Raw genomic sequence first — 13,306 nt, 5'->3', positions numbered from 1 at the left:
CGAGTTCCACCCGGAAGCCCGTGTCCTTCCGGGTAACTCCCAGTCACCCCCCACCCCGGACATGACATGCTGTGGTATGGAATACCTCCCTGGCTAGCCCGGGTCAGGCGCCCCATCTCTGCTTCCTCCCGGCTTCCCCTCCTCCCTGGAAGAGCATGAGCCTCACAAAGTCCTTGGTCAGGGTAAACATCACTTAGCAACAACTGAAAACATCGACTTCACCAACACTGTTCTCAGGCTGGAAGTCAAAACACAGCACTGCACCAGCTAGCACAAAGGAAAAAAAAAACAAACATGACTGCTACTGCTGAACCCAGGACATTATCCACCCCTTATTCCATACCATTCACGTTGCGCTCAGATCCCACATTTTCAATACACCATCGCTCTCCCATATATATACATCCATATACATACAGACCAAGAGGAAAAGATCATTTTCTTAGTGCATGGACCAATCCCTATAATGCTGCCGAGTCCATTCGGTCCATGATGTTCAAAGTTTATTCTCTGTTGGGATGATGGCTGGAGGGAAGTCAGGGCCAGTCGCTGGTGACCTGGAGACATCTAGTTGATGGGCTATAAAAGCATTACACAGCAGGCAACAGCATACAATTGAGTTCACTGGCTGTTTTCCCCTAAAATCAAATCCCCTTGAGGTGTACATCGGAGTTCCCCATCTTCCTGCATTACCCACCAAGTATATCCAGGTCCCTGAGCAAAAGCAATCCCACGAGTGGGTTTGCCTTTACCTGAAGCAGGAATTACCCAGACTGTCTTCCCCAGCAAATTCTTCATATGCACCACGGGAACTTTGTCCCCCTCTACAATATGTAAAAGTTCTGACTGGGCTGGGCCAGCCCTGTTGGCAGATCCTCTGGTGTTGACCAACCAGGTGGCCTTTGGTAAGTGTGTATCCCAATGCTTGAAAGTTCCCCCACCCATCGCTCTCAGTGTAGTTTTTAACAGCCCATTGTACCGTTCGATTTTCCCAGAGGCTGGTGCACGGTTGGGGATGTGATATACCCACTCAATGCCATGCTCTTTGGCCCAAATATCTATAAGGTTATTTCGGACATGAGTCCCATTGCCTGACTCAATTCTCTCTGGGGTACCGTGTCACCACAAAATCTGTTTCTCAAGGCCCAGGATGGTGTTCCGGGCAGTGGCATGGGGCACAGTGTACGTTTCCAGCCACCCGGTGGTTGCTTCCACCATGGTAAGCACATGGCGCTTGCCTTGGCGGGTTGGTGGCAGTGTGATATAGTCAATCTGCCAGGCCTCCCCATATTTATACTTCAACCATCGTCCTCCATACCAAAGAGGCTTTAACCGCTTGGCTTGTTTAATTGCAGCACATGTTTCACACTCATGAATAACCTGGGCAATAGTGTCCATTGTTAAGTCCACCCCTCGATCACGGGCCCACCTGTATGTTGCATCTCTGCCCTGATGGCCTGAAGTGTCATGGGCCCACCGGGCCAAAAATAATTCACCTTTATGTTGCCAATCTAAGTCCATCTGAGCCACTTCAATCTTAGCCGCTTTATCCACTTGTTGGTTGTTCTGGTGTTCCTCAGTGGCCCGACTCTTGGGTACATGGGCATCTACATGACGTACCTTCACCACCAGGTTCTGCACCCGGGCAGCAATATCTTTCCACAGTGCAGCAGCACAGATGGGTTTACCTCTGCGTTGCCAGTTGCTCTGCTTCCATTGCTTCAACCACCCCCACAGGGCATTTGCCACCATCCATGAGTCAGTATAGAGATAAAGTACTGGCCACTTTTCTCATTCAGCAATGTCCAGGGCCAGCTGGATGGCTTTCACCTCAGCAAACTGACTCGATTCACCCTCTCCTTCAGCAGTTTCTGCAACTTGTCTTCGAGGACTCCATACAGCTGCCTTCCATCTCCGATGCTTTCCCACAATATGGCGAGAGCCATCAGTAAACAAGGCATACTGCTTTTCACTTTCTGACAGTTTATTATATGGTGGGGCCTCTTCAGCGCGCACCGCCTCCTCCTCTGGTGACATTCCAAAATCTTTGCCCTCTGGCCAGTCCATGATGACTTCTAGAATGCCTGGACGACTGAGATTTCCTATTCGAGTTCGTTGTGTAATTAGTGCAGCCCATTTACTCCATGTAACATCAGTTGCATGATGTGTAGAGGAGACCCTGCCTTTGAACATCCAGCCCAGCACGGGCAACCGGGGTGCCAGGAGGAGCTGTGCTTCAGTGCCAATCACTTCCGAAGCAGCTCGAACCCCTTCATAGGCTGCCAGTATCTCTTTCTCAGTTGGCGTATAGCTGGCCTCAGATTCTTTATAACCCCGACTCCAAAAGCCGAGGGGTCGACCTCGAGTCTCCCCTGGAGCTTTCTGCCAGAGGCTCCAGGTAGGAACGTTCTCCCCAGCTGCAGTGTACAGTACATTTTTTACATCTGGTCTGGTCCGGACTGGTCCAAGGGCTACTGCGTGAGCTACCTCGCGTTTAATTTGCTCAAAGGCTTGTTGCTGCTCAGGGCCCCATTTAAAATCATTTTTCTTCCGGGTCACATGATAGAGAGGGCTTACAATCAAACTGTAATTCGGGATGTGCATTCTCCAGAACCCCACTGCACCCAAGAAAACTTGCGTTTCTTTCTTATTAGTTGGTGGAGACATTGCTGTTATCTTGTTGATCACATCTCTGGGGATCTGTCTACGTCCATCTTGCCATTTTATTCCCAAAAATTGAATCTCCTGTGCAGGTCCCTTGACCTTACTCTTTTTTATGGCAAAACCGGCTTTCAGCAGGATTTGGATTATTTTCCTCCCTTTCTCAAAGACTTCTTCCGCTGTATCGCCCCACACAATAATGTCATCAATGTATTGCAGGTGTTCTGGAGCTTGCCCCTGTTCCAGTGCAGTCTGGATCAGTCCATGGCAAATGGTAGGGCTGTGTTTCCACCCCTGGGGCAGTCGGTTCCAAGTGAACTGGACACCTCTCCAAGTGAAAGCAAACTGTGGCCTGCACTCTGCTGCCAAAGGAATGGAGAAAAATGCATTGGCAATATCAATCGTGGCATACCACTTGGCTGCCTTTGACTCTAGTTCATACTGAAGTTCTAGCATGTCCGGTACGGCAGCACTCAATGGTGGTGTGACTTCATCTAGGTCACGATAGTCTACTGTTAGTCTCCATTCTCCATTAGACTTTCGCACTGGCCATATGAGGCTATTGAAGGGCGAGCGGGTCCTGCTGATCACCCCCTGACTCTCCAGTCTACGGATCAGCTGATGGATGGGAATCAGGGAGTCTCGGTTGGTGCGATATTGCCGCCGGTGCACTGTTGTGGTTGCAATTGGCACTTGTTGGTCTTCAACTTTCAGCAACCCCACAGCAGAGGGATCTTCTGAGAGACCAGGCAAGGTGGACAGCTGCTCAATTTCCTCAGTCTCCAAAGCAGCAATACCAAAAGCCTACCGGTACCCTTTTGGGTCTTTGAAGTACCCTCTCTTGAGGTAGTCTATGCCGAGGATGCATGGAGCCTCTGGACCAGTCACAATAGGGTGCTTTTGCCACTCCCTCCCAGTCAGGCTGATTTCAGCCTCCAGCACAGTCAACTCTTGGGATCCTCCTGTTACTCCAGAAATATAGATGGGTTCCACCCCTTGACAGCTTGATGGCCTCAGGGTACACTGTGCACCGGTATCTACCAGGGCCTTATACTTCTGTGGGACTGATGTGCCAGGCCATCTGATCCACACAGTCCAGTAAATCCGATTGTCCCCTACCTCCACCTGGCTGGAGGCAGGGCCCCTCTAATGGTCGTCACAGCTTTGGACACTTAAGTCGTGGTGAAAGGGATTATTCTTCGTTATCACAGGAGCTGGAGTAAAATCAGCTCTTCCATTCCATCTGGGAAACTGCTCACCAGAGACTGAAGCCGTAGCTCTCATGGGATGATCAGTCTTGGCCCTTGCTCCCCTCTTCAGTTCACTCACCCGTTCCTCCAAAGCTGAAGGGACGTTTTCTTTCACAGCTGCCAAGAGCCGCCTCCAAAGGCTGAGGGACTTTTTCTCTCTTGCAATTGCTTTGTCAATTCCCCCTTCTCTATCAAGTGATCCCAGCTGCTTGGCTTCTGTACCATCTAGTTCATGACCATCGGCCCCATTGTCCCAGCATCGGAGTAACCAGGTGATGATGTGCTCCCCTGGTTGACAGGTAAAATCTTTTCTCATATTCCGCAGCTCGGTTGAGGTCCGAGTTCGAGAAGTTACCTCTTCTTCTTCTTCTTCGTCATGTGATGATGACTCCTGATCAGATTCTGGACCGGGTGGTGAATTCATTGGTTCTTCATCTCGCTTCACCCTTTTTGCCTCCTTTTTGCTTGTTCTCTTGCGTACAGGGGCAACCGATATTGGTACGAATTGGTCCTCTGGTTTGGCTGCAGTGATTATCACTGTGGTTTGAGTAGCAACTGTACTTGTTGCTGGGGGTGGTGTAGCTGCTGTACTTGGAGCTGGGGTAACCGCGCTGTCTGTTGCAGTTGAAGTTTGAGCAGCTGCTGTACTTGCTGCTGGGGTAGCTGCGCAGTTCATTGCAGCCAAAGTTTGAGTAGCGAATGTTGCTTTGCCCTCGGATCCGCCAACATTCTTTTCCTTTTGAAGGTGCTGGATAGTGTTGATAGTTGTTCGGTAGTGAAATTCCAAAGTACTGGAGGGGCCCACTGACCTAGATACTTGCCCATGCTATCCCACACACCCTGCCACTCATGGCTGTCCAGCCTCAGGGAAAATCTCTCGGTCCTCCTACATTGTCGTTTGACCCCAGACAAGACCCAAACCTGACTCTACTTAACTCTTGAAATCAGTAGTGGGCAAAACGCAGTCTGTATGCGTGTTAGCGTGGTGATTCCCATCACCATCAGCAAACAAGTCTCAACAGCATTAAAATGCCATTCAAAAAATTCAAAACTCTCAAATGTAAATGGTCTGGGGGGACGACTGGGAGGGTAAAAGGATGTCTCCTTCACAGGTTGAGCACCTGAGAAGGAGAAAAAAGATGTGTATTTGCTAAGCACCTCCATCATATACCTCCCAAAGTATAAAGGTGGTGACCACACTGGGAACATAAGCCAGATCAGTTTCATGATCAATGATTCTATTGTATTACAAGTCATTACCATAAAGTACAATGGGACAACAACCTTAGCCCAAGCCCCACACTTGAAAAACACTAATACAGCAAAGACCGGATGGACGTAAGATACGATATACTGAAACTGTGAGATCAAGAGGAACAACCTTGAGAGCCAATAAATCAGCATTGTGACGAGTGACTATCAATCCAGTCAGATCTGTTCTTATCTCAACCCCTCGTGCCCCACGTTGGGCGCCAAAAAGAACTGTCGTGGTTTAAACCCAGTCAGGTAACTTGTTCACTCACTCCCAGTGAGTGGTGCCGAGCTGACAACAATCGAGGTCCGTGTCCCCCCCCCACAGGGGTTCTCCCCCACTCCCAGAGAAACGGGGAGGAGGATCGAAAGAGTGCAACTCCCACAGGTTGAGACAAGAACAGTCCAGCAACCAGTGTACACAAATCACCACCTCTACTATCAACTACAACAATGATAAGGGAAAATAACAAGGGAAGAGAATACGATACCACCGGCAGGGAAGACGAGTTCCACCCGGAAGCCCGTGTCCTTCCGGGTAACTCCCAGTCACCCCCCACCCCGGACATGATGTGCTGTGGTATGGAATACCTCCCTGGCTAGCCCGAGTCAGGCGCCCCATCTCTGCTTCCTCCCGGCTTCCCCTCCTCCCTGGCAGAGCATGAGCCTCACAAAGTCCTTGGTCAGGGTAAACATCACTTAGCAACAACTGAAAACATCGACTTCACCAACACTGTTCTCAGGCTGGAAGTCAAAACACAGCACTGCACCAGCTAGCACAAAGGAAAAAAAAAACAAACATGACTGCTACTGCTGAACCCAGGACAGAGGGCAATGTTTCTCTGCCCCCATAGTGAGGGGCTGTGATAGAGAGGGAGGCATTTTTAAGCATGAGTTCTGTATGTATTGTGGGACATATGTTGGTTTGCTGGAAAATAGGAAAGAAGTGACACTGCCTTTTAAAATTATTTGTTTTCCCCATCAAACTACAGCAAGGAAAGTTGAAAGTATGGTGTAGTAGTAAGAGATTGAAAGATTTTGCTGCAATTCCAGAGGCATAAGCCAGTCTTTGTATTTATCCCAGCAACACCTCCTAGTTAAACTATTTATAAATAGAAACCTGGCCAGGCTGAGTTATCTGAGCTTAAGGAATGCTACACTGTCTCCATCATCTCTTTATGTCCTTTTGTCTGCAGAAAATGAAATTACTTACTGAAAAATAAGATAAACCACTTCGGCTTTCTGGACTGACTGACAGGGCTGTCTGCCTTTCCAGAAAGTTGAATTCACCCGCAATGTGAATTTAACTTTCTAACTAAATTAGGCGAAAAAAAAAAGGAGTAAAAAATTGAACTAATATATGCGAAATCAAGAAATATATTTGTGTCAGACTTATGTCCCAGAGACAGAATAATACAAAGCTTAAGATTTTGCTAGTGCATTTCTCCAGCTTTGAATTGCAAAAATTGCCTGGTTCAGCACACCTAGTCAGAGGGGCACAGGGTAGATCAGTGCCAGCCACCAGTTCCCAGCACGCCTACATTCATGTCCTGATCTTGCTCCTTTCATGGTTGTCACTCTTTTTATGTCAGGAGCATGACTGGAATTTACACAAGCTTCTGGTGAAGGAACCAACTGCCGTTTCTCTCATACTGGTTGGGAAATATCACAAAGAGAATGCAGTCTCGGGGTCTCCAGCAAAGCCTCTTACTTTGCTGGGGAAGGAAAGGCATTAACTCCTGGTTTTTAAAGATTTTTAAGTTATGACATAAAGAGAAAAACTATTGAATGTAAAAAAAAATATTTAAAAATATGCCTATAGGAAGAGATGAATGTCTAGTAAAATTTTCAAGTATAGCTGTTAGATACTCAAAAAAACATAACCATTAAACTGGTCTCCAAAATCCCCTTCTTCATAGTGTGGACATGGACAGATAACATGAGCATGACTGCAGACACATTTAATGTATTACTTCAGTTATAGCCCATGATATCAATAAGAAAAAGAATTCCTTTTAAGATCTAGACTCTAGCACTTTTCTACTTCACTGAACAGAGAACTTTGGTTGGTATATCTGCTCACAACATCAAGCCATCAAATACAACAACCTTGCATAGCATCAGTTCTGCAGGAGGTGGGATATAAATACATCAACAGGAATTTTTTTCTCTTCCACTGGCTACAGCTGGAGATAATAGTTGGCAAGAGGTAGGCCATGGGTTTAGCAGTAGTATATCATCAATCTTCTATGCTGGATAAATAGGTAGACAGACAGACTCCTCTATTTTCTCTCTCTTTATCTTACCAAAAAGTATGATTAAAAAAATTGTAATTCTATACATCCATTAAAAATTACACTGACTCTCCTTGGAACAGGAAGGAGAAAATGAACCAGACAATTAAATAAGAGTGAGTTAGGAACACATCTCTTTGGCAATTTATCTTAAGAGGATACAAAATGAGTCAATATTATACAGTATAAAACAAAATGATATTTCAGCAACAAAGAAAAACAACCTCAGCAAAACAAATCATTTCAAGCTTCAGAACTTTGTTCTGACTCAGAGCTGAGAGGTCCAGAATCAAAGTTTCTATGTGAAATATTAAGAAATACAAGTAAATATTTGGAGGTCAGTATTCATTTTGCAAAAGTGTTAGTGGACTGTTTACTGTAATGTCTGAGACAGCAATATGTTATGAAGCTTAAAATGTCTCAGAAGGTATTTCTGACTGGACTGCACTTCCTGATAGGAAATCTGCTTTACCTTCCCTTTACTTTCCTTAGTCTGTTGAACTGTGGTTTTTTTATCAAGCAGTTTTACTACAGATGGAAACAGTTCCTAAGTGCTTAAATGCTGCACTTTTTAGGAAAATAGGGTTAAATTTTCCCTTTGGGACACAGTCATACTCTTCATTGCTATTCAGTATGTGGGATAAGCTATTATCTAGATCTCACATTTCTAAGCACAAGATTGGGAGATGTTATATTAAAAGTTCTCTCTTCAAATTCTGTATCATTTTCAAGGTGTCAGTCTTCTGGCTTTCTTTTAAAACTATATTTTTTAATATTTCCATCTCCATAGTGCTGGTGAGATGTTGAAGTACTTGGGTAGCAGTGGAAAAAAGAAGTAAAGTAGAACATACTGGAATGAAGTTCAGGGGTACTTAGCTGTAGGGAATAACTGTCACAGAGTCTTTCACATCACAGAAGTGTTAGGGTTGGAAGGGATCACTGGAGATCATCTGGTCCAATGGTAGATGCTGTCACAGAGCCTCTCGACCTTGGCCTTTTTCAGCCCAAGACCACTGCCATTTTGTCTTTTTCCTGCTCCTTCTCTGGCCACTGTGTCCTGTGCTGCCAGATCCAACAATGCTGTCCCTGAGTCCAATTTCATACCACTGCTAGACTCTCATTCTCCTGATCCAAACACATCCAGGCGTTTTAGCAGTGTGTTGCACAGCACTCCCAGTCTTCATTTTTGAATGAAATTAGTCCTCATACTACCATAGATGTAGGCATATGCAATAGAACCCCTGCTCTGAGCCAGGACACAGACCAGTGCACTGAAGGCTTAGAGACACTGTGGAAATAGGAAATGCACAGAGGGAGTGATGAAGCCTGGGAGGTATTATATTTTCATAGGGTATTGTCACACCTGAGGCTGTATTCAATACACTGCAGCTGCACATTGGGCATGGTCCTTTAGCAATCCAGTCTGGACTTAACTGCATAATATACTAAAGGGACCTTATTCATGCAATTGTCTTGGGTTTGTATGGCAAGGTTTTGGTAGCATGGGGGCTACAGGGATGCATTCTGTGAGAATTTGCCAGAAGCTTCTCTCATGTCCAATGCCAGCTGGCTCCAAGACAGACTTGCTGCTAACCAAAGCTGAGCCCATCAGTGACAGTGGTAGCACCTCTGGGACAGCATATTTAAGAAGGGGGGGGGGGGGAAGTAGAAGGGCAATTTCAACCAGAAAGATGAGTGAGAATACAAGAGAACAGCAGCTCCGCAAACACGAGGGTCAGTAACAAAGGAGGGGAGGAGGTGCTTCAGGCACAAGGGCAGAGATTCCCCTGCAGCCCATGGTGCAGACCACTGTGAGATAGGTTGTGCCCCTGCAGCCCATGGAGGACCTTATGGTGGAGCAGGGGAATGCCTGAAGGAGGCCATGACCCTGTGGGAAGGCTGTGCTGGAGCAGGCTCCTAGCAGGAGCTGTGGCCTCATGGAGAGAGGAGCTCACACTGCAGAAGGTTTGCTTGCAGGACTTGTGACCCTGAGGGGGACCCACGCTGGAGCAGCCTATTCCTGGAGGACTGCACCCCATGGTGCTGATGAACTAGATGTATGACGGTCTACACATGTCTATGGAGACATGCTTATTGTCTCTGATCAGGGGGATTAAGCTAAGCCCTGCCTGTGTGTATTTGAGTTGTTAGGTTCAGTGATCTGACAAATCCTTTGATTTTTATGAGCTGGCATCCTAAAGAAAAAGGAGAAGGTCTTTAGTTACATTTTATCTCCTCCATCAGCCTATGAGTGAAGAAGCTCTTGCCAGTTTATGTTTACATGCAGGGGGTTCACTTGAATTACCAGTTTTAAAGAGAAACTTTAAATAAGAAAAATCCTAAAAAAGAATTTTGGTTGGTGTCTATGTTTTCTTTTTTTTTTTCGTTTTGGCAACTGCAGTATTTAAAATTTCAATTATTTGTACTGGTTCACATTTCCCTAGTCAGTGTAGTATTTAGAAATTTTGTTAAATAATGAAATCAAGTGTTATGTTTCCTCAATAGTGACATTCAGCCATTTAATCTTTTCTGAGAAGTGGAAAAGAGTCTACCATTCTTCATGTTAATTATAATGTAGGAGAACTAGCTAAATGCATATTAGCTCCATTTTTTTTCCTTTTTTTTTCTGTGATGCTTTATTAACTGTTTGAATCTACTAGTATAGTGAATGCTTTGGTGAACTGAATATGCTGCTTTACTGTGACTGAAACTATTCACAGCAAATTCAGCAAATGGTTTGAATCTAAAAATTGGGAATATATTCATACTTATATTTACATTTACACTTATTTTACTGAAGAAATGTGGAAATACTGGCCTGGAAGAGGTCTTGCATGTTCCTGTATCCATCCAGACTTTGCAATTTCTATTAAATACTAACATTATTCAGGTATCATCTGGCTTAGACATCTGCTAAAAACACACCTTAAAATATGCTTACCATCTTCTAACATATTTACCCTGTCTGGAAAAGATTAAAAGGCACAGCTAAAAATTAGCATAGAGATATACAGAGTACACTCGCAATGTCCCACCTCCTTTCAAAAGCAGTGATCTTGATTCTTATTTCCAAACACTTTGGGGAAAACCAGATACTTGCCTACTTGGAATGAAATAAAGGTTTAGCAGTTGGCCAACACAGCCTAATGGAAAAATTTCCTCTGACTCCAGTTCTAACAATCACATTAACATCATATACCTGAGCAAGGTGAATCAATTAGAGAATAAGTCTTATTTCACTAGAACATTAGGAGATTAGGAGCATCACTGTAGTCCAGTGTCCTGGGTTCAGCAGTAGCAGTCATTTTTCTCCTTCTTAGTAGCTGGTGCAGCACTGTGTTTTTGACTTTCAGCCTGGGAACAGAGCTGATAACACCGATGTTTTTAGTTACTGCTCAAATATTTAGTCTGACCAAGGACTTTGTGAGCCTCATGCTCTGCCAGGGAGAAGGGGAAGACGGGAGGAAGCAGAGACAGGACACCTGACCCAAACTGACCAAAGAGGTATTCCATACCACAGCACGTCATGCCCAGGATGTAACTGAGAGTTACCCAGAAGGGCTGGTAGACTACAGGGTCGGAGGAGGTATCGGTTGGTGCTCGGTTGGGCTGGGGGGGCGAGCTATCTGTCGGCTGGTGGTGAGATGTTGTATTCTCTTCCCCTGTTATTTCCCTTACCATTATTATTATTGGTGGTAGCAGTAGTGATTTGTGTCATACCTTAGTTACTAAACTGTTCTTATCTCAACCCGTGGGAATTGCACTCTTTTGATTCTCCTCCCCATCCCTCTGGGAGCAGGGGGAGGGCAAGGGGGGGGGGGGGGGGAGGGGGGTAACATGAACTTTCTGCAGGCCAATTTGAAATTATTCTGAAGGAAATGTACAAAAACCCCCATGACTTCCCACAAAGTATCAAACAATGAAAATATTTCTTCCTAGCTAGAATTGTCCAGTAAGAAGCCATATTGCTTGCGATATGTTTCAGTCTAAATAGAGTCCAGTTAACAAAGCTATAGATCCAAAGTTCCTTTTGTTAAGAAATTTGGCTGAAATCATATTATTAATGATTTCAAGGAAAGTCACAATCTAAAAGATGCAATAACAGATCTGAGTGTGTTAAGTTTGTATTTTATGGAGGATCCTTAAAAATTATTTCTTGGTGGGCCAGAAGTATTTTTCACTTAATCTACTGTTTATTCAACTAATAAAAAAATATTCAAAAAAGTCCCTCTGTTGCTTTCACTGATGTATAAAAGGGTTAATATTTACTCGAGGATTAGAAGAGTTTCTATTGTGAACTTTGAGGGAAGACTTTTGAAAAGTTGCAGAGTTTTTCAGCTCTTTTTAAAAACTGGAGATCAGCACTTCTATTTCTGCTTTATGAAAATCGTCCCCTCCATTCAAAACTTGGAGAAAATTTTGTACAGTTTTACAAAAATGCAAAACTATGAGCTCTCTGTAAGCTACATACAGCTTATAACTAGCTGTCCCTCATTCTGTCCTGTTCAACTTGGACAACTATCATGGCAAAAATTCAGAAATCTGACAGGAGGAATATTTCTTGAGCCAGCTGGAGTTTTTCATATTTCAAGTAATGGGATCATTAGGGATGGTATTCAAGGATAAAGAGAGGTAAGGTTTAAGGAAAGGAAGGAGCTTTTATTAACTCAAAATTTATAGTTTCAAAACCAGACATGCTTCAGGCATACAAACCTTTTTCTTGTGCCCTGGAAACTGGACTCTTTTTATAACTGTATCAGCTAGTTTAATAAAAGATATTGCTTCTCCCTGAAAATGTTGTCTTTCAGATTTCAAGACACATTAAAGCAAGTGAGTTCTGCCCTGCTATGAGCATTTAACAAAATTTTTATTTCAAAGCTTTGTCAGCAAAATGCTCTAACTTCAGCAAGTAATATAAACACACAAAAATATTGACTTTACCCTCCTTTATATCTTTAGCCTTTACATTTCTACTTTATCCCCCTCATGCCTACTTTCATCCTTCTCTTCTACTGCCTTTACAAAGTGGAAGTACTAATGACCTCATCCCACAATTTTATAGATACAGAGTAAAACCAGTGGCAGTATGTTTAGTGAACTCAGTGGGATCTTTCTTAATAGTTTCTAAAATTTAATAATAACTGTTCTTGTACATTATATCAGTAGTTGCACTTCACACATATTCACCTATTTCCATGATTTGTACTTACACATACTTCAAAAATACATTTTTAAAGCTATCATCAAGTTATTTTAAAGTGCCACATAAAAAATACCTGAAAATTACCAGTGTAATAAAGGTAATGAGCAAACAAACTTAATTTCTTTCTGAAGCAAAAATAATCCCATAATATTTTTTCTCTCAGAGTATGTTCTGCTATTCCTCTCCAACTCATTGTACTGTTTCTGTCCCACTATTCTCACTTGCCCTAATTATATATATTTATTATAGCTGGAGAATAATAATGAGTCAAGTATGTGGGAAAATTTTAATTAATGATAATTTTACATTTAGATTATGACCTTGTACACATATATAAATAATTACATACGGTTATGGAGTTACAGAATTTTTTATTCTAAAAGGTAAAAATACCCATAGTTCTAGTCTGGGAATAAAGTGTCAGCTTGGACAGCTGGAAAGTGAACATCACACCAAATCAGACAATTCAACATATCACTGGGAAGAGCAGAGAAGAGGGAAAATTCAGTGGTCTGATCTCTGTCACAGAAGTTGTGCACTTTGTCTTAAAAAGTGTTTTAATAGAAATTACCAGAGATACAACAGGAATGTTCTCCTTTTGGGAGCCCTGCTCAGTAGGAGTTGATAAGCTGAGGCACTCTTGTTTT

This window comes from Pezoporus flaviventris, unplaced genomic scaffold (assembly GCF_033815535.1).
Source record: "Pezoporus flaviventris isolate CSIRO_AGI_PZ_B2104156 unplaced genomic scaffold, CSIRO_AGI_Pfla_v1 ptg000031l, whole genome shotgun sequence".
Classification (NCBI taxonomy): Eukaryota; Metazoa; Chordata; class Aves; order Psittaciformes; family Psittacidae; genus Pezoporus; species Pezoporus flaviventris.
This window is presented reverse-complemented; position numbering follows the sequence as displayed.